The 26,721-nt window shown below is 50.6% G+C and overlaps 1 protein-coding gene across 6 annotated transcripts in view; it reads right to left on the bottom strand.

Annotated features, from left to right (window-relative positions):
• Positions 1-26,721, bottom strand: part of IQSEC1 (IQ motif and Sec7 domain ArfGEF 1) — a 511,294-nt gene that overhangs the window by 97,566 nt on the left and 387,007 nt on the right. The gene's annotated exons all lie outside the window — the stretch shown is intronic.

Here is a 26,721-nt window from a genome sequence, read left to right as displayed (position 1 = left end):
TGCTGAGACCTCCCCTGCAGTGCTGGGGCAGCTCTGGAGGAGACACGGACCTGTTGGAACGGCGATATAGCAATGCCGTATAGAGGGCTGGAAGCCCTCTGCTGTGAGGCCAGGCTGGGGTTGGTCAGCCTGGAGAAGAGAGGGCTTCGGGGAGACCTTCTGGTGGCCTCTCAGTGCTTCAAGGGCTGATCAGAAATCTGCAGACAGACTTTTGAGCAGGGCCTGATGTGACAGAACAAAGGGTGATGGTTTAAACTAAAAAGAAGGTAGACTCAGGAAGACAAGGAAGTGTTTGACCCTGAGGATGGTCAGGCCCAGGCTGCCGAGAGAGCTGGGAGCTGCCCCATCCCTGGCACCACTGCAGGTCAGGCTGTTTGGGGCTCTGAGCAACCAGCTCTAGTTGCAGAGCTCCCTGCTGACTGCAAGGTATTGGACTGGATGACCTTTAAAGATCCCTTCCAACCCAAACCAGTCTGTGATTCTGATAGGCAGCACTTTTGTCACCCTCAGACACTGAAAACAGCAGCAGCTGAAGTTCCCCCATTGTTGTTCTGAAGCCCAGCACAATCATCCAAGCCCTGTTTACTTCCTGTAAAACACTGGGTTTATGCCCATTGCCCTGGTGTGAGGTTCCTGACTGCAAGCCTGTGAAACACTCCAAAAGCAAACACACGTAAGGCAACACCACATCAAGTGCTGTAGAGGCTTGGTGAGAGGAAAGCAATGATTTTGGAGGAGGGCTTGGTTTATTAGTTTAAAAAAAAAGTACCAAATAATAATTTTTAAAAAGCAGTAATTGGAATTTTAAAACCTTAGTAATTAAGCAAATGTTTTAATTATTATCCTTCATTGCTGCACTGAAGCCTGACCTAGAAAGCCTGTATCATGATTGAGTTTGGGCTGTTTGGTCTGGAGAAGAGAAGGCTCCCAGGAGACCTTCTTGTGGCCTTGCAGTATCTGAAGGGGGCTCCAAGAAAGCTGGGGAGGGACTTTTGAGGCTGTCAGGGAGTGATAGGACTGGGGGGGATGGAGCAAAACCTGAAGTGGATAGATTCAGATTGGATGTTAGGAAGAAGTTGTTCCCTGTGAGGGTGGTGAGAGACTGGCACAGGTTGCCCAGGGAGGTGGTGGAAGCCTCCTGCCTGGAGGTTTTTGCAGCCAGGCTGGATGTGGCTGTGAGCAACCTGCTGCAGTGTGAGGTGTCCCTGGCCATGGCAGGGGGTTGGAACTGGCTGATCCTTGAGGTCCCTTCCAAGCCTGACAATTCTCTGATTCTATGTCCTTAGTGTGCTCACAGTATTTGTAAATGGGAATGGAAAGAAACCTCCACCTCCTCCAAGCACAGCAGAGCTCAATAGTAAAGCTAGTTCTGGCAAGCAAGAATTCCTTGTTAGAACTTAAATAAACCAGCCAACACACCAACTGAATTTCATCATCACAGTATTTGACACATGAGTAACAATCCTTGCTTTTTTTTTCTCCTCTTTCCAAGCAGATTCACCATGCAGTGATTAAAGTATTGCAAGAGATCAAGTCTAAACAGAGTTAATTGTAACTCAGTAGTTTGTAAATGGAAACCATCTCACCTCCTAGAACGCTGTAAAAGGTGCTTTCATTTAGACACATGCTCCTTGTGGAGAAACCACACACACCTGCTAATGGGAGCCTTCAAATGATGGCATTTTCTCACACACATCTTTACAACAAATGCCTGTGTTGTGTGATGCTTCCCTCTCCCAAAGCCTAGGAAGGAGAAAGGGGTTTGCAGCATATCTTGAAGGTTAATCTGAGTGCTGAAGGACTCAGCAGTCAGCCAGCTCCACACCTCATCATAGAATCATAGAATGGTCCAGGCCAGAAGGGACCTCCAAAGCTCATCCAGTCCAACCCCTCTGCAGTCAGCAGGATCCCCAACTAGATCAAGTTGCCCAGGGCCTCATTGAGCCTCACCTTGAATACCTCCAGGGAAAGGAACCCAACCACCTCCCTGGGCAACCTGCTCCAGTGTTCCACCACTCTCATAGTGAACAACTTCTTCCTGATATCCAAGCTCAATCTGCTCTCTGCTCTAGTTTGAAGCCATTGCCCCTGGTCCTGTCCCTGCAGGCCTTTGCAAACAGTCTCTCTCCATCCTTCACAGAAAGAGTTGTTGACCATTGGAATGTGCTGCCCAGGGAGGTGGTGGAGTCACCATCCCTGGAGGTGTTCAAGAAAGGATTGGACATGGCACTTGAAGCTATGGTTTAGTAGTCATGAGGTGTTGGGTGACAGGTTGGACTTGATGATCTCTGAGATCTTTTCCAACCTTATTGATTCTATGATTCTATGATTCTTGTAGCACTGGATGTTGATAAGGTGATGCCCCCAGGGAACATCACCTTATCAACAGTCTTCTCCCCTTCAAAATGCAGCCTGAATTCCTCTGTTGATCTAAACCACAAGTAAGTTTGCACAGTGCTTGCTAAGCCCTAGTTTCTTTGGGTAGACTTCTCCTACAGCATTTTTAGCTTCCCAAGCCAAAAGAACAACTGAAACTGCCCCAGAAACCCAGTAGAGAAATAGTGCTACCTCTAGCTACAAAGAGATCAGTGTTCCCCCAAAATGGTAAGGCCCCTGTGATTAATCTCCTGTAACAAGGCAAGAGAGCAAGACAAGCTTTAGCTTTCTGGGTTTCCTGCTCCATGGACCTGTCAAAACATCTCTCTTTCCAAAGTCAGTTTCCCCTGGTCAAAATAAGCATCATGTCTGTGTAAGCTGGGCAAGCTGTCTAACCACAGACACTCCTTGTCTTCCTTCAGATGCCAGGGTACTGAAGAAGGGGAAGCTAATTAAGGAAACAAGAACCATTCTGGGAATGTGGATTAGGGTGGAGCTGGTGGTGGTGTGGGGGGGGGGGGCGTTGGTAAATTTACCACTAAAAGCTTCATTCATAATCATTTGCACACTATTTAGTGCAGTCTTGTGTAGGATCACACAGGATCACAGGATGTTAGGAGCTGGAAGGGACCTCTGGAGATCATCCAGTCCAACTCCCCTGCCAGAGCAGGACCATAGAATCCAGCACAGGTCACACAGGAACACATCCAGACAGGGCTGCAAAGGCTCCACAGAAGGAGACTCCACGACCTCTCTGGGCAGCCTGTTCCAGTGCTATGGGACCCCTACAGTAAAGTTCTTCCTCATGTTAAGGTGGAACCTCCTGTGCTGGAGTTTCCATCCATTGCCCCTTGTCCTATCCCAGGGCACAAGTGAGCAGAGGCTGTCCCTGTCCCTTCCTTCCTGACCCCCAGCGCTCAGAGATACATATTTATATTTATTAGATCCTTTCTCAGTCACAGAATCAGAAAATGTTAGAGGTTGGAAGGGACCTCCAGAGATCATCCAGTCCAACCCCCCTGCCAAAAGTAGAATCACCCAGGGTAGTCCACACAGGAATGCACCCAGGTGGGTTTTGAAAGTCTCCAGAAGAGACTCCATAACTTCTCCTCTCCCAACTAAACAGCGCTCAGCCACTCCTTATCAGGCAGTGCTCCAGTCCCTTAATCATCCTTGCAGCCCTCCCTTGGACTCTCTCCAGCAGATCCCTGTGCCTCCTGAACTGGGAAGCCCAGAACTGGATGCAATATTCCAGGTGTGGTCTCAGCAGGGCAGAGTAGAGGGGGAGGAGAACCTCCCTGGATCTGCTGGACACACTCCTCTCAGTGCACCCCAGGGACAGAGCAATTTGCACTTTGCTTTTTAGGAATGGAAATGCTCCAGCACATAACAGCAGCTGATCTCTGTAGTCTGGGGGAAACTGAGAAGTTTAGTCAGGAACACAGAGTGTTGCTCAAACACTTCAGGTAGGAGGAAGAGCACAGTGAAAGGCCCAGCCGTGCCCTTGTGCTGTATATACAACACAGCTCTTATTTACAATACACACCATCAGAGCCCAGCACATCTTTCTGGAGGATAAAAAGAATCAAGGCAGCTTCACTTGAACCCAGTCAAAGGTTTGGCTCCACTGTGCTTTTGGCAGAGTTTCCTAAGGAAGCATGAGGCAGAGATTCTGAGGAGCCTGGGTTTAACTAGCTTGCAGTGAAACTCAAGTATGTTAAGGAAGGACACACCTACGCCAAGTGTTTTGATAGTAATGTCACTGCAAGCCTAAAACCAGAGACTATTTATACTGCAAAGCCTACTTTCGACATCTAATGGTTATCCAGACAGTCTCTCCCCTCCAGAAGTTCTGGAACAGACAACAGTCCCACATTTTTTCTGGCCTTCCAACACCAAGCGTCATCTCTCCGTGCAAAGAGAGCCAAAGCCAAAGCAGACACAAGCAGTCCACAGCCAGTCAACTGCTCCTCTGGAAACCAGTTTCCACTGGGAAAGCAAGTGCAGACAGCCACAGCGTGGGCTGTGAAGGAGGAGATGTGCTGGAAAGGGCAGCAGAGGAGCTCTGACCTCAAAAGCAGTCACAAAGTTCTCTGAAGAATGTGCTTTTCTGTACCCACCTCAAGTGGAATCTCCCCTCTACGGACACAGACACACTTAGATAAGCAGCAAACCCATTTCAAACATGACCTGGATCAATTGTTACAGCCTTCCCCCCTCCACGTCAAACAGCCAGGATTCTCAGTTTTCACAGAACCACCAAATCTTAGGGCCTGGAAGGGACCTCCAAAGCTCATCCAGTCCAACCCCCCTGCCAGAACAGGGTCACACAGGAATGCATCCAGGTGGGTCTTGAATATCTCCAGAGAGGGAGACTCCACAACCCCCCTGGGCAGCCTGTGCCAGGGTTCTGTCACCCTCACAGGGAAAAAATGTTTCTTCATGTTCCCATGGAACTTCCTAAGCCTCAGCTTCCACCACTGCCCCTTGTGCTGTCATTGGGCATCACCCAGCAGCCTAGCTTCAGCCTCTGGGCACTCACCCTGCACATCTTTATCAACAGCAATGAGGTCACCCTCAGGCTCCTCCTCTCCAAGCTACAGAGCCCTCAGTTCCCTTAGTCTTTCCTCATAAGGAAGATGTTCCACTCCTTTAATCATCTTTGTGGCTCTGTGCTGGACTCTCTCCAGCAGCTTCCTATCCCTCTTGAACTGAGGGGCCCAGAACTGGACACAATATTCCAGATGTGGCCTCACCAGGGCAGAAGAGAGGGGGAGGAGAACCCCTCTCGACCTACTAACCACAGCCCTTCCAATCCACCCCGGAATGGTGGTGTCCCTCTTGGCCACAAGAGCACACATTTTCTTTGCTGCCACCATGCTGCTGCAGAAGTTTTCTAGACACACTTCCTGGTTCAGTAAGTTTTTTTAAGTCTGCAGTAGCCATTAAATACCCAAAGCATCTACAGATTTAAGATCTCCTGTGTATTCCAACAGAATATTAAAGAGAGAAAAACAAACTCCTGGAGCACTACACAGATGGCATTGTGGTTTCCCAGGCAAGGCAGCCTGATGCAATTATTCTTGGAGGGCTTGTTGTGTTGTTTATGTTTCAGCATCCCAAAATGCATCTTTGTTCAGCCATAATCCATACTGCATAATCCACTCTCCCTCAGGTAACAGGAGCCATAATCCATGCTGCATTCCCCCAGCCCAGACCCAGCCATCTCCTGGGATGCATTCCCAGCAGCATGGGCAGCAGGTGGAGGGAGAGGCTGCTGGCCTTCTGCTGCGCTCTGCTGAGACCCCACCTGCAGTGCTGGGGCCAGCTCTGGAGCCCCCAACACAACAAGAACGTGGAACTGTTACAGCAGGGCCAGAAGAGACCATGAAGATGATCAGAGGGTTGGAGCATCTTTACTATGAAGGCAGCACTTGGCCTTTTCCAGTCTTCTACAGTTGGCCTCGACCCATTGATCCAGCCTGCCCAGGTCCCTCTGCAGGACCCTTCCTACCCTCCAGCAGATCAATACTCCCTCCCAACTCAGTGTCATCTGCAACTTACTGCAGGTGCCTCCATCCTCTCATCCAGATCCTTAATAAAGACATCAAAGAGAAGTGGTCTCAGTGCTGAGCCCTGGGGAGCACTGTTTGTGACTGGATACCAACTGGATTTAATACCACAAAGTTACCTTTGCTCCATTAAAACATTTAAGACACCAGGAAGTCTCTGTGCAAGGCAAAGCAAAGATTTCACACTATGAATTTATGAACAGCAGATCAGAAACTTGGGGTGTTGGGTGCTGAGCAGCTCCCCAGGAGCCAGCAGTGCCCTCCTGCAGCCCAGCAGGCAGCTGTGTGCTGGGCTGCAGCCAGAGCAGGGTGGGCAGCAGGGCAGCAGAGGGGATCCTGCCCCTGGGCTCTGCTCTGCTCAGACCTCACCTCCAATCCTGCCTCAGGTTCTGGTGTCCCCAGCAGGAGAAGGACACAGAGCTGCTGGAGAGAGTCCAGAGGAGGCCACAAAGATGATCCAAGGGCTGGAGCAGCTCTGCTGTGAGCACAGGCTGAGGGAGATGGGGGTGTGCAGCCTGCAGAGGAGAAGGCTCCAAGGGGACCTTAGAGCTGCCTTCCAATAGCTGAAAGGAACCAACAGGAAGGCTGCAGAGGAACTTTTCCTGAGGGTGTCTGGAGACAGGCCAAGGGGGAATGGTTTGAAGCTGAGGCACAGCAGGGTTAGACTGGAGCTTAGGAAGAAGTTCTTCAGTACAAGAGGGGTGAGACACTGGACTAGGTTGCCTAGAGAGATTGTGAATGCCCTCTCCCTGGAGCTGTTCAAGGCCAAGTTGGATGAGGCCTTGACCAGTGTGGTTGAGAGGCATCTCTGCCCATGGAGCAGATGATCTCAAAGGTGCCTTCCAGCCTAAGCCATTTCATGATTCTCTGATTAAGTAATTGGGAAGCAAGCAGGCTGGCTGCCCATGACACCTTACTGCTGACAACTGGCTCATTCACTGCAGTTGCCTGTTCATTCACTTGGTCCCACCATAGTTTTCCATCTGTGCAACCAACAAATCACAGAACCACAGAAAACAGCCCACTGGAAGAGACCTCCAAGCTCATCCAGTCCAGCTGACCCAGCACTGAGGGGTCAGCACTAAACCATGTCTCTAAGCACCAGCTCCACAGGCTTATAAAACACCTCCAGGGATGGTGACTCCAGCACTGCCCTGGGCAGAACAGTACAATGTTTGAGAACCCTCTCAATGAAGAAATATTTCCTAGCATCCAGCCTGAACCTCCCCTGGGGCAGCTTGGAGCCATTGCCTCTGCTCCTGTCCCTTGCCACCAAGGAGCAGAGGCTGTCCCCTCCTCGCTCCAACCTCCCTTCAGGGAGCTGGAGAGAGCAAGGAGGTCTTCCCTCAGCCTCCTCTTCTCCAGCCTGAACACCCCCAGCTCCCTCAGCCCTCCTGTAGCCCAGGGGCTCCAGGCCCTTCTCCAGCCTGGCTGCCCTGCCCTGGACAGGCTCCAGCCCATCAATGTCCTTCCTGCAGTGAGAGCCCAGAGCTGAGCACAGCACTCGAGGTGTGGCTGCCCCAGTGCTGAGCACAGGGGGATGGTCACCTCCTGTCCCTGCTGCCCACCCTGCTTCTGACCCAAGCCAGGATGCCATTGGCTTTCTTGGCCACCTGGGCACTGCTGGCTCATGTTCAGTCAGCTGCCAACCAACACCCCCAGGTCCCTCTCCAAGCTGCAACTTTCCAGCCACACCTCCCCAAGTCTGTAGCTCCCCATGGGGTTGTTGTGAGCCAGGTGCAGGACCTGGCCCTTGGCCTTGTTGAAATTCATACCATTAGCCTTGGCCCACGGGTCTCACCTCTCCAGACCCCACTGTAAAGCTTCCCTATCCCCTAGCAGATTGACACAGCCACCCAGCTGGGTGTCACCTCCAGACTTACCGAGTGTGCACTCAACCCCCTCATCCAGATCACTGAGAAAGACATTAAAGAGGACAGGCTCCTGGGCTACTGGCAGCTTACAAAGGCAGCCCCAGTTTTGTCACTGTGACTTTGACTAACACCACCTCAGTAGTGGATGTCACACGTGCTCAATCCTCCTCCTTCAAGCTGACCACACTGCTGCTGCAGGGATATAACTGAACCTCAGACTGAGGAGAGCACTGAAATTTTGGGTTATCCAGATATTTGCATACATCACTGCTGCTTTATGTGTTAACAGCTAAGATAAAGTTTGTAAAGCCCCAGAGTGGAGCTGTAATTAAGAGCACACAGCAATTTGTAGCGCACTGCCACCTTAATCTACAGTAATTACCACCCTGCTTAAGGGTAAGTCCCAACTTAATCACACTTAATACACCATTATTTACAAGATCTAAAATGCTGCAGCGGGTATTTATCTTGCCTTTTGTTTGAATAAAGGCAAAGAGTTATCCAGGAAAAGGAAATGGAAGAACCTACTGGGATGCAGTTTCCCTCCTGCAGAGCGTAAGGAGAGCCCTGCAGCACGGTTCAATGAGCACACACACGGCTCACAGTGCAGCTGAGTGCTCTCACAGGGGGCTTGGGGGGGGGATATTAATCCAAGTCACCCCTTGAAACAGGGATATGGATCCTCCTCCCTCCCTCCCTCCCTCCCATGAGGAGTTCTGTGCTTCTCCTGCTCTCCCCCCCACCCCTGCTCCCCTGTGCATCTAATGACAACTAATTGTTCCTCAGAAGAATATGGGGATTGATCAGCTTCAATGCTCTCCCACAGCAGCCTCTTTTGGTGAATAAGGAGGGTTATCAATACATAGGAATTGATTTACTACCTCTATAAAACAGTGTATTGGGGTGATTTCCCCACATGACCTGGAATTAGCCATCAAATGGTTTGTGCTAAAAGGGACCTTAAAGATCATCCAGTTCCAGCCCCCTGCCATGGCCAGGGACAGCTTCCACTAGATCAGCTTGCTCAAGGCCTTGTCTCACCTGCCTTTCAACACCTCCAGACTTGGAGCCTCCACAACTTCTCTGGGCAGCCTGTTCCAGTGACTCAACCCCCTCATCACATGGAAGAATTTCTTCCTGATGTCTCATCCAAATCCAGCTTCTTCCAGTCTGAATCCATTACTCCTCATCCTGTCACTCCATGCCTTTACAAAAAATCCCTCTCCAGCTCTCCTGTAGCCCCCTTCAAATCCTGGCAGGCTGCTCTAAGGTCTCCCCAAAGACCTTCTCTTCTCCAGGCTGAACAGCCATAACTCTCCCAGCCTGGCTTCACAGCTGAGGTTCTCCAGCCCTCTGGCCCTGCTCTAACAGTTCCATGTCCTTCTCATGCTGGGGTGTCCAGAGCTGGCCCCAGCATTGCAGGGGGGGTCTCAGCAGAGCACATCAGAGGGGCAGAATTCCCTCTCTGTCCCTGATGCCCACACTGCTGGGGAACAGCCCAGGACATGGCTGGGGCAGGCTGGCAGCACACAGTGCTGGCTCATGTTGAGTTTCTCCTCACCCAGAACCCCTAAGCCCTTCTCCTCAGCACTTCTCTCTGTCCATTCTCTGCCCAGCCTGGATCTGAGCTGGGGATTGCCCTGACCCAGCTGCAGGACCTTGCCCTTGGCTTTGTGAAGCTTCATGAGGTTGGCATGGGCCAATCTCTCCATCCTGTCCAGGTCCCTCCGGATGCCATTCCTTCCCTCCAGCCTGTCAGCCACACCACAAGCTTGGTGTTTCTGGCAAACCTGCTGAGGGTGCTTCCAACAACCCCATGCAGTGCTACAGGCTTGGGTCAGAGTGGCTGAGAGCAGCCAGGCAGAAAGGGACCTGGGGGTACTGGTTGAGAGTAGGCTGAACATGAGCCAGCAGTGTGCCCAGGTGGCCAAGAAGACAAAGGGCATCCTGGCCTGCATCAGGAAGAGTGTGGCCAGCAGGAGCAGGGAGGTCATTCTGCCCTGTGCTCAGCACTGCTTAGGCCACCCCTTGAGTCCTGTGTCCAGTTCTGGGCCCCTCAGTTTAGGAAAGATGTTGAGATGCTGGAAGGTGTGCAGAGAAGGGCAACAAAGCTGGGGAGGGGTCTGGAGCACAGCCCTGTGAGGAGAGGCTGAGGGAGCTGGGGTTGCTTAGCCTGGAGAAGAGGAGGCTCAGGGGAGACCTTCTTGCTCTCTCCAACTCCCTGAGGGGAGGTTGTAGCCAGGTGGGGGTTGGTCTCTTCTCCCAGGCAAGCAGCACCAGAACAAGAGGACACAGTCTCAAGCTGTGCCAGGGGAGGTTTAGGCTGGAGGTGAGGAAGAAATTCTTCATAGAGAGAGAGAGATTGGCCCTTGGGATGTGCTGCCCAGGGAGGTGGTGGAGTCACCATCCCTGGAGGCGTATAGGAAGAGCCTGGATGAGGCACTTGGTGCCATGGTTTAGTTGATTAGATGGTGTTGGGTGAAAGGTTGGACTTGATGATGTTGAAGGTCTTTTCCAACCTGGTCTACTCTACTCTATTCTATTCTATTCCATTCCATTCCATTCCATTTCTGTACACCCTACTGTCTACATCACTGACAGAGATGTTAAACAGCACTGGTCCCAGTAGGTAGGACTGGTAGAATTCCAGAGCACCTCTCAGATATGCCAAGTAATTCTTTGCAAGCTAACATGTCCCTGTGCTGAGCCTGGCCTTGCCTCCCCTCAAGATGCCTTTCTGATCTCCTCTCTGTACATTTCTTCACTTCCTAGGGCTGCATACAAGTTCACTTGAGCTTTTAATGCCAGTATACAAACCCCAGTGTTGAGACAGCATCTGCAGCCTCAGTCCATGCTTTAAACTGAACTTACAAAGCCTCTAAATAAACACATCTGGGAAAAGGCTTTATGCTGGTGGTTGCTATGGAGCAGACAAAACAAGGAATCTTTGTAGTCATTTTGCTCTCCTAAAAACAGATCCAAAGCCTATTTAAGGCAAAGGAAATCTTCACTGGCTTCCAGGCTTGGTAGACTCAAAACTCTACTTTTCAACCACCCAGCTCAACCCCTCCCACACCTTTACACAGTATGAAGTAGCACTGGGGCTGTGTGAAGGGTGAGGATAACAAAGCACAAAGAGTATAAGCCAAGGCAGAGGGGAAATAGAGAAACTCATCAGAGGCACCTTGCAGATCAGTGGGAGAACTGAAAATGCAACAGGTCTCCACATTCTGCTTCTTTCTCCCCACCCATAAAAGAAGAGACTTTGCCCCACAGAGGGAGAAAAGACTCTGTTATTACCCCTGAAAAGAAACCAGGCTGTTCTCTGCAGCAAACTCTCCTTCAGCTCTGGCCAGAAGGTTCTGTAGAATCATGGAAGGCTTTAGGTTGGAAGGGACCTTTCAAGGTCATCCAGTCCAACCCTACTGCAGTCAGCAGGGACTTTTTCAGCTAGAGCAGGTTGCTCAGAGCCACAGCCAACCTGACCTGGAATGGTTTCCAGGCATAGGGCATCTCCCACTGCTCTGGGCAACCCAGGCCAGCGTCTCAACACCCAGAGCACCAAACATTTCTCCCACCTAGTCTAAGTTAAAACCCATCACCCCTTGTGCTGTCCCAACAGGCCCTGCTATGTCCCCACTGAAAGGCCACCAGAAAGTCTCCCTGGAGCCTTCTCCTCTCCAGGCTGAGCAGCCCCAACTCTCTCAGAAGCTCAGTTTGGGATCAAAAAGGTAACTCCCCAGTGCTAACGTTTCAGAATGCTAAGATACCCTGATTTATTCAGCCTGGGAGCTGGCAAGCCAGACAGCCCTGTAAACTACAGCAAAAATCTCAGCAATGAGAAAAACAATGTGGAAAGAGGATTAGGTTGCAGTCAGAGCATTAGACCAAAGGCAGCATTCCTGACTCCAAATTCTCTGCTGTCAATACTCTGACCTGGTTTTGTCCCTCAGTCAGTAGGTGAGCCTGCAAACCCTCACTTCTGTGGGGAGCTATTGGAAACTAAATGATCAGGTGTACTACATACAGCACTCCACAGAATCACAGCAGCTGTTTACATCCACAGGAACAACAGCAGGGAAAACCAGCATCAGGCTTTGGTTGAGCTTTGCTTTAGTCCTGTACTCAGGTATCTCTCCCAGAGAACTCTGGAACTCTGTTCATGCTGCTTCTGAGCTGATGCTTTCACCCTCTCTGCTTCTGCTGTCTCTGCTCCCCATAGCACAGCTCACAGCAAGACACAGTTTGGGGTCTCCACAGATTTCAAGCTGCATCTGGTTGTAACACTGTCAAGCTGTTTAAAACGTCTTCTGACAGACCCACAGGCAGGTGGAACAAGATCTCTGTGCCAACACCAGGTAACCTCCCTTCCAAAAACACCTTCAGCAGGGGCTTTCTGCAGCCATCAGTGCTGCTGTGACTCACCCCAGCAGTGAAACTATACCTGAGAAGGAGAAGCTGCACTCTGGGTCAATCAGCACTGAGTGGTGGATCTTCAGGAGGAAACATTTTCTTCTCACAAATGCATGAACAGGACAGTGGATGCCTGGAAATCCCCCAAAGAGGCTGACAAGGAGCTGGGGAGCTCCTCTAGAAGGAAGTTCAGCTGTAAGCCAGGAAGGCCACTCTATGACTGGCAGAATTTGTAGAGTGGGACAGAGTAAAAAGGAAAAGGAAATACTTAATCTGCATTCCTGGGGGCAATAAAGGCAGGACTCTGTACTATGATTACAAGGAGACTGCAGTTATGAGCTTGTTGATACCATCACACATGTAACAATCCTTTACCTCCTAAGAGTGAAGCCTGTGTGAGTGGCTCCATCTTTCTCATCTGGGTGTCACATTCTCTGAGGGATCCATATCCCCACAGCTTACAACACAGAATTGTCAGGCTTGGAAGGGACCTCAAGCACCATCCAGTTCCAACCCCCTGCCATGGGCAGGGACACCTCACACTACAGCAGGTTGCTCACAGCCACAGCCAGCCTGGCTGCAAACACCTCCAGGCATGAGGCTTCCACCACCTCCCTGGGCAACCTGTGCCAATCTCTCACCACCCTCATGGGGAAGAGCTTCTTTATAATGTCTAATCTAAATCTCTCCTCCTCTAGCTTGGATCCATTTCCCCCCAGTCCTATCACTCCCTGACACCCTCAAAAGTCCCTCCCTAGTTTTCTTGTAGCCCTCTTCAGATACTGCAAGGCCACAAGAAGGTCTCCTGGGAGCCTTCTCCTCTCCAGATTCAACAACCCCAAATCCTTCAGTCTGTCCTCATAGCAGAGCAGCTTCAGCCCTCTGCTCATCCTCATGGCCCTTCTCTGGACACCTTCCAGCACCTCCAGCTCTTTCTCATAGTAGGGGCTCCAGACACACACTCCTAAGTGTCTGAAACACTGCAGCCCTGGGCTCCAGGATTTCACTGGCTGTGTGTTCAGTGCCTCTATTGAGTAAGGGTGGTGGACACCAAGCCCATGTGGCACAGGACTGAGTAGCTGGGCATGTAAGGAATGCATCCTGATGCTCTAAACCAGCAAACCTTACAGACAGCTTGCTGAAGCCACGAGCTCCCCCTTCCAGACTGTGACTAGTCACAATAAAGGTGCAGTAATTCTCCTTGCCTAGAGAAATGGTGCAGGTTTTGTGGTCAGGTTAAGGTACCACTGCCACAGAAAGATAGATCCCTTCTCCCAGGCAACCAGCACCAGAACAAGAGGACACAGTCTCAAGTGTGCCAGGGGAGGTTTAGGCTGAAGGTGAGGAAGAAGTTGTTCATAGAAAGAGAGTTTGCCCATTGGAATGTGCTGCCCAGGGAGGTGGTGGGGTCACCATCACTGGAGGTGTTTAGGGAGAGACTTGATGGGGTGCTTGGTGCCATAGGTTAGTTGATTAGATAGTGTTGGGTGATAGGTTGGACTTGATGATCTCATAGGTCTGTTCCAACCTGGTCCATTCCATTCGACTTCTATTCTATTCTATTCTATTCTATTCTACTCTACTCTACTCCATTCCATTCCATTCGACTCTATTTGATTCTATTCCATTCCATCCCATTCCATTCCATTATTCTATTCCCTCCCCTTCACTCCTGCACCTTCCCCAGCCCCCTTGCACGTGTTCATGCTGCTGTGATGGGCTTGAAGAGCTGTACAGCAAAGCAGGCTGGGGCAGGTGACTGGGGATGTTTGGCCTTGTCCAGGGCAGGGCAAAGCTGCACACCGAGCAGCACTCCGCATCAGGAAGACTCAGGGAGCGTGAGAGAAATGATGCAGAAATTCCCTTCTGTGCTTGACATGTCTCCAAATGGAACCTGACTGGGGAGATTATGATGGGTTAGGGCTTTTTCATGTTACAAAGCACCACCATTAAAAAGCCAGGAGGAAAATCCACTGAGGGAGGAGGACACAAAGCTCCCTGCACCGCCCATGCAGTAGGCAGCAAACTCATCACTGCATGAAGTCTCTTTGGATGAGGCTGGACAGCACATGATACATGTAATGCAGTGTATTATCAGCTGGGCAGCACACTGAGATGATACACACAATGCAGCATATTATCACTCTTGAAACACTCTCTGTAAACCAACTGAAACTGAGCCACTCATTCAAAATCTGCCACACCAGGAGGCTCTCCCAGCCTTCTGTTGGGGCCTGATAATGGTGGGACTCAATGATCTTCAAGGCCTTCTCCAACTGAAATGATTCTAAGAGTCTTTCATTTCATGATTCCTCTTTCTGCTTTCATTTTATGGCATTAATAATGTGCTTGCTGCAAACAGCATTGCTCTGGGATCAATGGGCAGCTGAGATTAACAATCCCAGAACCACAGAATGTTAGGGGTTGGAAAGGACCTCTAGAGATCATTAAGTCCAACCCCCCTGCCAAAGCAGGATCACCTTGGGCTGGTCACACAGGAACACATCCAGATGGGTTTTGCAAGTCTCCAGAGCAGGAGACTCCACAACCTCTCTGGTCAGCCTGCTCCAGGGCTGCAGCACCCTCACTGTAAAGAAGTTTCTCCTCCTGTTGAGGTGGAACCTGCTGGGTTCTAGCTTGTGCCTGCTGCTCCTTGTCCTATCACTGTGCACCACCACAAACAGCCTTGCACCTTCATCCTGACACCCACCTCTTGGATCCCCTCTGGGGCTGCTCTTCTCCAGGCTCTCAGCCTTTCATAGTATCATAGTATCATTCAGGGTTGGAAGGGACCACAAGGATCAGCTAGTTCCAACCCCCCTGCCGTGGGCAGGGACACCCCACACTAGATCAGCCTGGCCAGAGCCTTATCCAGCCTGGGCTTAAACACCTCCAAGGATGGGGCCTCGACCACCTCCCTGGACAACCCATTCCAGGGCTTCACCACTCTCATGGGGAAGAACTTCCTCCTCACATCCAGCCTGAATCTCCCCACCTCCAGCTTCATTCCATTCCCCCTAGTCCTATCACTACCTGAGATCCTGAGAAGTCCCTCCCCAGCCTTCCTGTAGGCCCCCTTCAGATACTGGAAGGCCACAATGAGGTCACCTGGGAGCCTTCTCTTCTGCAGACTGAACAGCCCCAACTCCTTCAGTCTGTCCTCATAGGAGAGGTGCTCCAGCCCTCTGCTCATCCTCGTGGCCCTTCTCTGGACACCTTCCAGCACCTCCACATCCCTCCTGTAATAGGGGCTCCAGAACTGGACACAGTACTCCAGGTGGGGTCTCACCAGAGCTGAGCAGAGGGGGAGGATCACCTCCCTTGCCCTGCTGGCCACACTTCTCCTGATGCAGCCCAGGATCTGATTGGCTTTCTGGGCTGCAAGTGCACACTGAGAGCTCCTGTTGAGCTTTTTGTCCACCAGCACCCCCAAGTCTCTCTCCTCAGGGCTGCTTTCCAGCCAGTTTCCTCCTCACAGAGATGCTCCAGGCCCCTCAGCAGCTTTGCAGCCTGTGCTGGGCTCTCTCCAGTAGTCAGCTGTCTCTCTTGAACTGGGGAGCCCAGAACTGGGCCCAGCACTACTCAGTATTGAAGTAAATATCTGAATGTTGCCAGTTTCTGCTCTGTATAGAGCTGTCTCTGCCAGCACCTGTGCCAGCTGGCTGCATGCAGTGTGCTGCATGGAGAAATCACCACTCACAAGGACAGATTTTCCATGACTTGTCTTTCTGCAACAGCCCTTCTAGACCCAGGAATGTTTTTGCTGGGAGCTCAGGTTGGGTAAGACTTGTTTGCCTTGATAGCAATCCCTGTTTAAAGTGTTAGTAAAATGACAACCATCACTAAAACACTCCATGTGTAAATAAAGTACATAAATGGCTGAAATCCAGGGTTTGAGGTGAAGAAATCACTCTGACCCTGACTGCATGCTTAAATCTGAGGAGGAGAGGGGACTTCTTCTTGTTCATAAGGCAATAAGCTAGATCTGAACAAATTCTGTGCAAATCTTCCCCTGGTTTCTGGATCAGAGCATGGGTGTGCAACACAACGGCCTGGAATTCCAGAAGGATGTTGCTCTGCATCCCCATTTTGTCAGGCCTGATGTGCTGCATGGCTCAGAGAGAAGCCTCCATTCCAATGCAGAAGCATTCCCAGGCTCAGCACTTTGCTTTGACAGTTGCTCATCCTTAGGCTGATGCACCAGAGACTGTGCAGGCACTGCAGAGTCCCTTTCCACCCAGTTCAGCACAGGCCACGTGCCTTTGGTTTACAATGCAGAGAGTGGGGAGAACAAAGCAACCAACCCACATGTCCCAGCAATGCCCACAGTGAATCATAGAATGCTTTGAGTTAGAAAGGACCTTAAAGATCATCTAGTTCCATCCCCCTGCCATGGGCAGGGACACCTCCCGCTAGAGCAGTTCACTCAAGGCCCCATCCAGCCTGGCTTGAAACACTTCCAGGCTTGCAGGCTCCACAACTTCTCTGGGCAGCCTGTTCCAGTGACTCAGCACCCTCCTGAGGCAGAATTTCTTCCTGATGTCTAATCTCAATCCACCTTCTTGCAGTTTGAAGCCATGACCCTCATCCTGTCACTCCATGCCTCTCCAGCTCTCCTGTAGCCCCCTTCAAACCCTGGCAGGGTGCTCTAAGGTCTCCCCAGAGCTTTCTCTTCTCCAGGCTGAACAGCCACAACTCTCTCAGCCTGGCCTCACAGCAGAGGGCTTTGAGCCTTCTGATCATCTTCATGACCTCCTCTGGCCCTGCTCCAACAGGTCACTGTCTGTGCTGTGCTGAGGGCTCCAGAGCTGCCCCAGCACTGCATGGGGAGGTCTCAGCAGAGCACAGCAGAGGGGCAGAATCCCCTCCCTGCCCCTGCTGCCCACACTGCTGGGGATCAGCCCAGGACATGGCTGGGGTGGGCTGGCAGCACATGCTGCTGGCTCATGTTGAGCTTCTCCTCAGCACTGCTCTCTGCCCATTCTCCACCTAGTCTGGATTTGTGCTTGGGATTGCCCCTATTTTCTGTCCCTTCTTCTGTCATGGTGACAGTATCACAGAAATGTTCTGGTTGGAATACTTCAAGTCCATCCATTTTCCAACTCTATGAAGTCTGGAGCTAAACCATGGCCCTCAGCACCACAGCTCTGCCTCTCTGAAACACCTGCAGGGATGGGGATTCAGCCACCTCCCTGGGCAGCCTGGGCCAGGCTTTGAGAGCCCTTTCAGGGAAGAAGTTTCTTCTAATGTGTAACCTGAATCTCCTCTGTGGCCTTTTCCTCTCATCCTATCACTTGTTCCTTGGGGGAAGAGACCAGCCCCCACCTGGCTCCAAGCTCCTTTCAGGGAGCTGTACAGAACACCAACCCATGAATGGAAGCAGGCCTTCCAATTACCTTCTTTGTAACAGTGACCTACACAGGCATAGCAAGGTAAAAAAGGACCAGGAAAAGCTCTCTTTGGAACTCTTCAGTGCAGGGCACTCATTACCTTTGCTGCTATGTTCAGTGAAAGAAGAACTGTGTCCCCCCACTGTCAGATCCACAGGGAGCACCCAGAAAGCAACCCCTGTGATACAGGTCTCTATGGGAAATCCTTCTATCAGGTTTGCCTTAAATGACTCCAAGGCACCATTAGCAGAGTGCCAACAGAAGAAAGAATTGGCTGTGCCTGTGCCACAGTCCATGTTGGCTCACAGATGGAAAGGACAGACTTTGGTTCCTTTTGGAAATACTGAGATGGCAGCATTCCCTTTGGATGGCAACTCCTTAACACAGAAGTGGTAGTTTTTGCACCACTTCAGAATCCCAGCATGGTGGGGCTTGGAAGGGACCTCTGGGGATGATCTAGCCCAACCCCATCCTGCTAGAGCAGGGCTAAGCACAACAGGTTGCCCAGGGGTCTGTGGCTGGCCCCTCCCTGGTGGTGAATAGTGTGGCCAGCAGGAGCAGGGAAGTCATTGTGCCCTGTGCTCAGAACTGGTTAGGCCACCCCTGGAGTCCTGTGCCCAGTTCTGGGCTCCTCAGTTTAAGAAGGACATTGAGACACTTGAAGGTGTCCAGAGAAGGGCAACAAGGTTGGCGAGGGGTCTGGAGCACAGCCCTGTGAGGAGAGGCTGAGGGAGCTGGGGTTGCTTGGCCTGGAGAAGAGGAGGCTCAGGGGAGACCTTCTTGCTCTCTCCAACTCCCTGAGGGGAGGTTGTAGCCAGGTGGGGGTTGGTCTCTTCTCCCAGGCAAGCAGCAGCAGAACAAGAGGACACAGTCTCAAGCTGTGCCAGGGGAGGTTTAGGCTGGAGGTGAGGAGAAAGTTCTTCCCAGCAAGAGAGATTGGCCCTTGGGATGTGCTGCCCAGGGAAGTGGTGGAGTCACCATTCCTGGAGGTGTTCAAGAGGGGATTGGATGTGGCACTTGGTGCCATGGTTTAGTCATGAGGTCTGTGGTGACAGGGTGGTCTCCTGGGAGCCTTCTCTTCTCCAGTCTGAACAACCCCAACTCCCTCAGTCTCTCCTCACAGCAGAGCAGCTCCAGCCCTCTGCTCCTCCTCGTGGCCCTTCTCTGGACACCTTCCAGCATAAAATCATAAAATCATTAAGGTTGGAAATTACCTCCAAGATTAAGTCCAACTGTTATCTCAATACTGCCAAGTCACCACTAAACCATGAACCTCAAATCCACATCTACACCTTTATTTGACACCTCCAGGGATGGTGACTCCACCACCTCCCTGGGCAGGACATCCCAAGGGCCAATCTCTCTTGCTGGGAAGAACTTCTTCCTAACATTCAGCCTAAACCTCCCCTGGCACAGCTTGAGACTGTGTCCTCTTTTTGTGGTGCTGGGTGCCTGGGAGAAGAGACCAACCCCCACCTGGCTATAACCTCCCTTTCAGGTAGTTGTAGACAGCAAGAAGGTCTCCCCTGAGCCTCCTCCTCTCCGGGCTAAACAACCCCAGCTCCCTCAGCCTCTCCTCACAGGGCTGTGCTCCAGACCCCTCCCCAGCTTTCTTGCCCTTCTCTGGACACCTTCCAGCAGCTCAACATCTTTCCTAACCTGAGGGGCTCTGCAAGGTGAGGAATAAGGGACCTGTCCCATGACCCAAACCATATTTTAAACCCCCTGCCTTCCAAAGGCAAAAAGGGCAAAAGAAATCACATTGTAGTCACCTGTAACAAAAAGGTTGCTTTGGAATAGAATAGAATAGAATAGAATAGAATAGAATAGAATAGAATAGAATAGAATAGAATAGAATAGAATAGAATAGAATAGAATAGAATAGAATAGACCAGACCAGACCAGGTTGGAAAAGACCTTTGAGATCACCAAGTCCAACCTATCACCCAACACCATCTAATCAACTAAACCATGGCACCAAGTGCCTCAGCCAGGCTCTTCCTAAACCCCTCCAGTGATGGTGACTCCACCACCTCCCTGGGCAATCCTTCGGGTGCCTTTTTGCCCTGTCACACAAAACACCTAACAAATGAAGCCTCATCCCAGAGAATGAAAAGCCATTATGCTAATTAATTAGCCACTAATAGCTAAGGGTTGGTACCCTTTTAAATGCAAGCAGTTTATTTACTCTAAGAACCACCCTGGGGTATCCGGGGCAAAGCTGCTAACCTATCTGGAGATTAGAAACAGGAAGCCATTTGAAATGTAAATTCATTTTCTTTACCACCATAAAAGGTCCTTTCCCCACCCCCCTACCCCCCAAATCTAGGTGCTCCTGCTACAAACTGCAGTCACTTGGCAAAGAAGAGTAGCCCGAGGCAGTAAGAGAGAAGAATGTGTTGTAACTGGGTGATCTTTGCCACCCACCATGAGATTACTCAGTGAACCAGTTTCTATCAGTGTTACTTCAATAATAAGGGGGAAACACACTCCAGGCTCAGAGGGGCTCCGATTTCTTCTCAAGGCCTGGCAGTGTAATCAGTTTGAATCCATTCATGTTAACTGACTAGAGAGATTTCCTCCTTCCCTGGGGTAGAACTCCTCTGGGTGTGCTCAGAGCCCTGTTTGCCCAGAATCCAGGAAGCTAAACCCCAAGAGATGGTTTATGTTGTTGATGGGATCACAGAATCACAGAAATGTTCAGGCTGGAAAAGAGCCTCAGGATCACCAGGTCCAACCCAGAGCCCTACTCTGCAAGGGTCACCCCTAAACCAGAGCCCCAAGCACCACATCCAAACCACCTTGAAACACAGCCAGGCTTGGGGACTCCACCACCTCCCTGGGCAGCACATTCCAATCCCTGACCACTCTTGCCATGAAAAAGGTTTCCTACTCTCCAGTCTAACCCTGCCCAGTCACAGCTTGAGGCCATTCCCTCTTGTTCTGTCACTAATGACCTGTGAGCAGAGACCAGCAGCAACCTCTCCACAACCTCCTTTCAGGAGCTGTAGAGAGCCAGGAGGTCTCCCTCAGCCTCTGTTTCACACTAACCATCCCCAGCTCCTTCAGTTGCTCCCCACCAGATTTATTCTCCAGACCCTTCCCAGCTTCCTTGCCCTCCTCTGCCCTGGCTCCAGCACCTCCACATCTCTCTTGGAGTGAGGAACCCAAAACTGGACACAGCACTCGAGGTGTGGCCTCCCCAGAGCTGAGTGCCAGGGGACAATCCCTGCCCTGCTCCTGCTGGACACAGCATTGCTGATCCCAGCCAGGATGCCTTTGGCTGGATTGCACATTGGCTACTGAAGGCAGAGCACAGCAGCGACATGCAGCTGGCATCAGCTCCAAGAGATGGAGCAAAGTGAGAGAAGATAGATGGACTTCCAGGTGGTGTTATTCTCTGGAAACCTCACCATGGCTTTCCCATCTCATGAGCTTGGAATCATGGAAGGCACTGGGTTGGAAGGGACCTTCAAAGGTCATCTAGTCCAACCCCCCCTGCAGTGAGCAGGGACAGCCACAAGTACAGCAGGTTGCTCAAAGTCCCATCAAGCCTGACTCTGAATGTCTCTAGGCATGGGGCTTCCATCACCTCCCAGGCAACCACCTGGGCTTCCACCATCCAACCTTGACAGATCATCCAGTCCAGAATCCCTGCCAGAGCAGGATCACCTAGAGCAGATCACACAGGAACACATCCAGTCATATCCTGCATACCTCTGGAGAGGGAGACTCCACAACCCCCCTGGGCAGCCTGTTTGAGAACTTCCTTCAAGCATCCACTCTAAATCTCTAGTTCCAAGCCATTTTTCTTGTCCTAGTGCTGCAAAGCCTTTGTAAACACTTCCTCCCCAGCTTTCTTGCAGATCATATTAGTAAGCAGAGAAAGTTGAAGACCTGCTCTCCTATTTGTTTTCAGTCTAATTAGGTTAGAATGCCCTTTTCAGTTCTTGACAGGTACTGAAAGTACAGCTGAAGATGAAAGAGGCTAAGTCATGGACTGGGAGTCATCTAGAGTCCTCAGATGGTTTCTAGAATGAACAAATTTATGGACTGCAGATTTGAACTCCTTTGAGCTGTGCTCAGCTCTGGGCCCTCACTGCAGGAAGGACATTGAGGGGCTGGAGCCTGTCCAGAGCAGGGCAGCCAGGCTGGAGAAGGGCCTGGAGCCCCTGGGCTACAGGAGGGCTGAGGGAGCTAGGGGTGTTTAGGCTGGAGAAGAGGAGGCAGAGGGAAGACCTCCTTGCTCTCTCCAGCTCCCTGAAGGGAGGTTGCAGTGAGGAGGGGACAGCCTCTGCTCCTTGGTGACAAGGGACAGGAGCAGAGGCAATGGCTCCAAGCTGCCCCAGGGGAGGTTCAGGCTGGATGCTAGGAAATATTCCTTCATTGAGAGGGTTCTCAAACACTGGACTGTTCTGCCCAGGGCAGTGCTGGAGTCACCATCCCTTCCAACCCTGACAATTGTGTGATTCTTTGTGTAACACAGTGGTTACTCTCCGTTGCAAGAAGGAAAAGAGTGTAGGACAAGCACATACATGTTTAGTTATCAACTGAAAACCTGGTATTGTTAGGTCTAGGATGACCATTCTGACTTCCTAGAGACAGAAGGAAAAAGCAGGTAAATGTAGCTGAAACAGAAGTGCTAAGAAGCTTCCACAGCTCCTTAACTGGAGCAGCAGCTTGGATATTATGCCATCTTTTGTTTAAATGATGAACTGCAAAGGCACTGAAATGGGAAGGATTGCTCTCTCAGTTCAGAGCTTCATCTCAGGAGATTCAACCATTTAAAGGAGAGTGATTGTTCTTAAAAAACCCACCCCAAACCAACAAAAACCAACCAACCAACAAACAAACACCACCCCAAAACCCCCACAAAACCAACCAACCAAACCCTCCCCAACATAACAAACCCCTAAAACCCCCCAATCACCACCAAACCAACCAGAAAATGAATACACCTCCAAAACAAAACCCAACCACCACCAAAAAACACACAAAAAACCCACCCCAAAACACAAAAACCCCAACACCAACCAACCAAACCCAATAAACCACCAAATAAACCTAATTAAGAATTGGTCACCTTAGAATCATGGAATCAATAAGGTTGGAAAAGATGTCAGAGATCATCAAGTCCAACCTCTCACCCAACACCTTATGAGTAACTAAACCATGGCTCCAAGTGCCACATCCAATCTCCTCCTGAACACCTCCAGGGATGGTGACTCCACCACCTCCCTGGGCAGCACATCCCAATGGCTAACAACTCTCTCAGTGAAGAACTTTCTCCTCACTTCCATCCTAAACCTCCCCTGGCACAGCTTGAGACTGTGTCCTCTTGTTCTGGTGCTAGATCTTTCACTTCAAGCTGGCAGCAGGGATAGATCTTTATTTACTTGGTTCTGCTTCTGCTGTTTGTAGATGAGAAAACTTTACCTGGGCTAAATATGAATCAGATCTTTCATTTTGCTTTGGCTGGGCTTATAAAGCCAGCAGAGCCCACCCTGGTATTCTTCAGCTGATGATGTTTCCTTACATCACTCAGACTGCTTTGGGTAGGGAGGGACCTTTAAAGCTCATCCAGTCCAAATACCTGCAGCCAGCAGGGACCTCTGCAACTAGAGCAGGTTGCTCAGAACCCCAGCCAACCTGACCTGCAATGGTGCCAGGGATGGGGCAGCTCCCACCTCTCTGGGCAGCCTGGGCCAGGGCCTCACCACCCTCAGCTCAAACAATTTCTTCTTTATATTCAATCTAAACCTCCCTGGTTTATTTTAAAACCATTACCTGTCACTCCAGGCCACTGTAAAAAGTCCCTCTCCTATAGCTCCCTTCAACCACTGGAAAGCTGCTCTAAGGTCTCCCTGGAGCCTTCTCCAGGCTAACAAGCCCAAGCTCTCAGCCTGGCCTCACAGCAGAGGGGTTCCAGCCCTCCCAGCATTGCTGTGGCCTCCTCCTTACAAATAGGCTGTAGCTATTAAGGATGAAGTTCTTTTCAGCATAGAGAGCAGGAAGGTGTTGTGGTTTGGGTTTGTTATTGATTAAATGAGCTTTCACTAATGGTGAAAGACTGAAAGCATCCCTTTGTGTGCTGTCCTGAAACCTCTGCCACAGGCCAAAAGGAATGAAGCAGTCAAATCATGGAATCAATAAGATTGGAAAAGACCTCAGAGATCATCAAGTCCAACCTATAATGATCCAAGCTGGAACCAATTCTGGGGGGGTCATTTCTGAAATTCATAGGAAACAAGCATGGGTGGAAGGGTGTGGGCAGATCACCCCAGTAGGACAATCTAAAGCTCTTATCTTTTCCCCAAGAACTGGTTTTGGGGCAGTGCTCAATGGCAGCTATCAAGCTGTTCCCAAGTCACAGTAATGTGAGGAGATGACCACTGGTCACAAACCCCTGGTCCCATGAAACCACAGACTCACTCCTCAATCACATCAACGTGAAGGGGGCCTACAAGGAAGCTGGGGAGGGACTTGGAGGGATAGTGTGAGAAGGAATGGAAGCTGGGAGAGAGGGGATTAGGAAGAAATTCTTGCCAGTGAGGCTGGGGAGACACTGGCAGAGGTTGCCCAGGGAGGCTGTGGATGCTCCCTCCCTGGAGGTGTTCAAAGCCAGGATGGATGAGGCCTTGAGCAACCTGGGCTGGTGAGAGGTGTCCCTGCTCATGGCAGGGGGTTGGAGCTGGATGGTCTTTAAGGTTCCTTCCAACCCAAACTATCCTGTGGTTCTATGACAACTGAGAAGAAACAAAGAGTTCTTAGGTGTCCATCCTTCACAGCTCCTGCCATTATCTTTTGGTGACAAAGAGCTGAGAGACTGTTTGGGTTTTTTTTCTCCTGCTAATGTTGAAGCCTGAAGGAAACATTGAAATGGTGACCCAGGTTATGTGCTATGCTTTGTAGCATTAGGATTCCTGAAAGGAAGCTGCAGCTTTGAATAGTTGAAAGGAAGAAGCAGCTGAGGAAAGGTGAAGCCTTCCACACTGCACCAACATATTTGATGCTGCTGGGACCCTCCAGGCTGGCCTTCAATCAGCTACAACTTACCTAAAAGAGAAGGGCCCTGATAAAAATCTGCCCATGTCACAGACTTAAACTTAGCCTGCCTACAATGCAAACAAATCTGTGTGATGTAAAACCCCCAAGTGTTTCAAACACAAAGTGCTGGATTCTAGGCTCACAAGCACTGGCTGCAACAGAAATCCATGCAGAACTGGAGCTGAGGGCAATTGCTGCTTCTCTCTGGATGCTCAGAAATAAGATTCCTCTTGAGGAGAGAGAGGAGTTAACCAGGTTGGAAAAGACCTTCCAGATCATCAAGTCCCGCCTCTCACCCAACACCATCTGATCAACTAAACCATGGCACCAAGTGCCTCATCCAGTCTCTTATTAAACACCTCCAGTGATGACTCCACCACCTCCCTGGGCAGCACATCCCAACAGCCAATCTCTCTTTCTGTGAAGGACTTCTTCCTCACCTCCAGCCTAAACCTCCCCTGGCACAGCTTGAGACTGTGTCCTCTTGTTCATGATGCTCCAGCTTCCAGATCTGCTCACAGACACACCATAAAAGATACATGCTAAGAAGAAAAGCATCATTTTTGCTCCCAGTTTTTCAGCTGCTGTTGTACTGTGTGGTGCTCCTTTCTCCTTTTTCCCCACCACCCAAAGACAAGAGGAACAGTCTGTCACAAACCACTATCTCCTTTTAAGCCAGACTGACACTCTTCAGCAGACATCTGGTGAACCTCCCTGCACACGCTGTGCATGGCTTTACATAATGCTGCAGTGAACCTGCAGGGAATGATGATGGCACAGACAAGAAAGACATTGAGGAGCTGAAGCAGGCCCAGAGAAGGGCAACTGAGCTGGTAAAGGGTCTGGAGAACAAGGCTGGCAAGGAGCAGCTGAGGGAACTGAGGTTGTTCAGAGGAGGCTCAGGGGAGACCTCATTGCTCTCTACAACTCCCTGAAATGAGGGTGCAGCCAGGTGGGGGTTGGTCTCTTCTCCCAAGGAACAAATGATATGACAAGAAGAAGTGACCCCAAGCTGCATCAGAAGAGGTTTAGATTGGACATTAGAAGAAACTTCTTCCCTAAAAGGGTTCTCAAAGGCTGGCACAGGCTGCCCAGGGAGGTGGTTGAATCCCCATCCTTGGAGGTGTTTTAGGGCAGAGCCGTGGTGCTGAGGGCTATGGTTTAGTGACAGCCTTGGTAGAGTCAGAGAATGGTTGGACTGGATGAGCTTAAAGGGCTTTGCCAACCAAAATGACTCTGTGATACTATACGTTCTTCAATGAATTAATTTCTAAACATGAAGGACTCGGTATGTTAAACCTGCTAATAAAGAATTCCTGACACAGCTGGAGAGCCCTCAAGTAAAAATAATTCCTAGTCTGTTATAGATTGTACATGCCCAGTAAATCACCACATAGAAAGCTCAGAGATTCATTCTTTACTCAGACTAATGCCAACCACATGTCAGATTTTCTCTACCCTTCTCTCCTTTATTTTCCCTTGCAGCACTCAGCTCTGTATTTGGAGGGCTCTGTGTGTCCATGTCCTCAGCCACAGGAATTTTGCATGAAGCATTACACAGGAGCACAGGATGCCAGGGGTTGGAAGGGACCCAAAGAGATCATTGAGTCCAAACCCCCTGCCAGAGCAGGACCATACAACCTAGCTCAGGTCACACAGGAACACAACCAGATGGGCCTTGAAAGTCTCTAGAGAAGGAGACTCCACAACCTCTCTGGGCAGCCTGCTCCAGGGCTCTGAGACCCTTACATTAAAGGAGTTCCCCCCTGGGGAACTTCACCAACAAGTACGTGACACCGACAGAAGGAGGGAGGCAATAAGCTCGAGAAACAAACAAAACCCCCAAACAAACAAGCAGCAAGCACTTGTCAGACAGCTTTGCTTCAGAGCATCTTTCTGCATTTATGCTGTCCAGAACATGCTGACTCACGTGTGTGGCCGTGGCTGACAGAAGAGCATCTCTCCTACAGCAGCAACTCCCTCTGCGTTTGTGGTGGAAGCAGAGGAGACCTAACCTGACACGAAGGCAGAAGCTGCAGCATTCAGATC

This window comes from Melanerpes formicivorus, unplaced genomic scaffold, assembly GCF_026170545.1.
Source record: "Melanerpes formicivorus ecotype bairdi unplaced genomic scaffold, bMelFor1.0.p_v2 SCAF_66, whole genome shotgun sequence".
NCBI classification, from domain to species: domain Eukaryota; kingdom Metazoa; phylum Chordata; class Aves; order Piciformes; family Picidae; genus Melanerpes; species Melanerpes formicivorus.
Note: the sequence above shows the minus strand (reverse complement) of the source record. Positions and strands in the feature narration are given on the sequence as shown.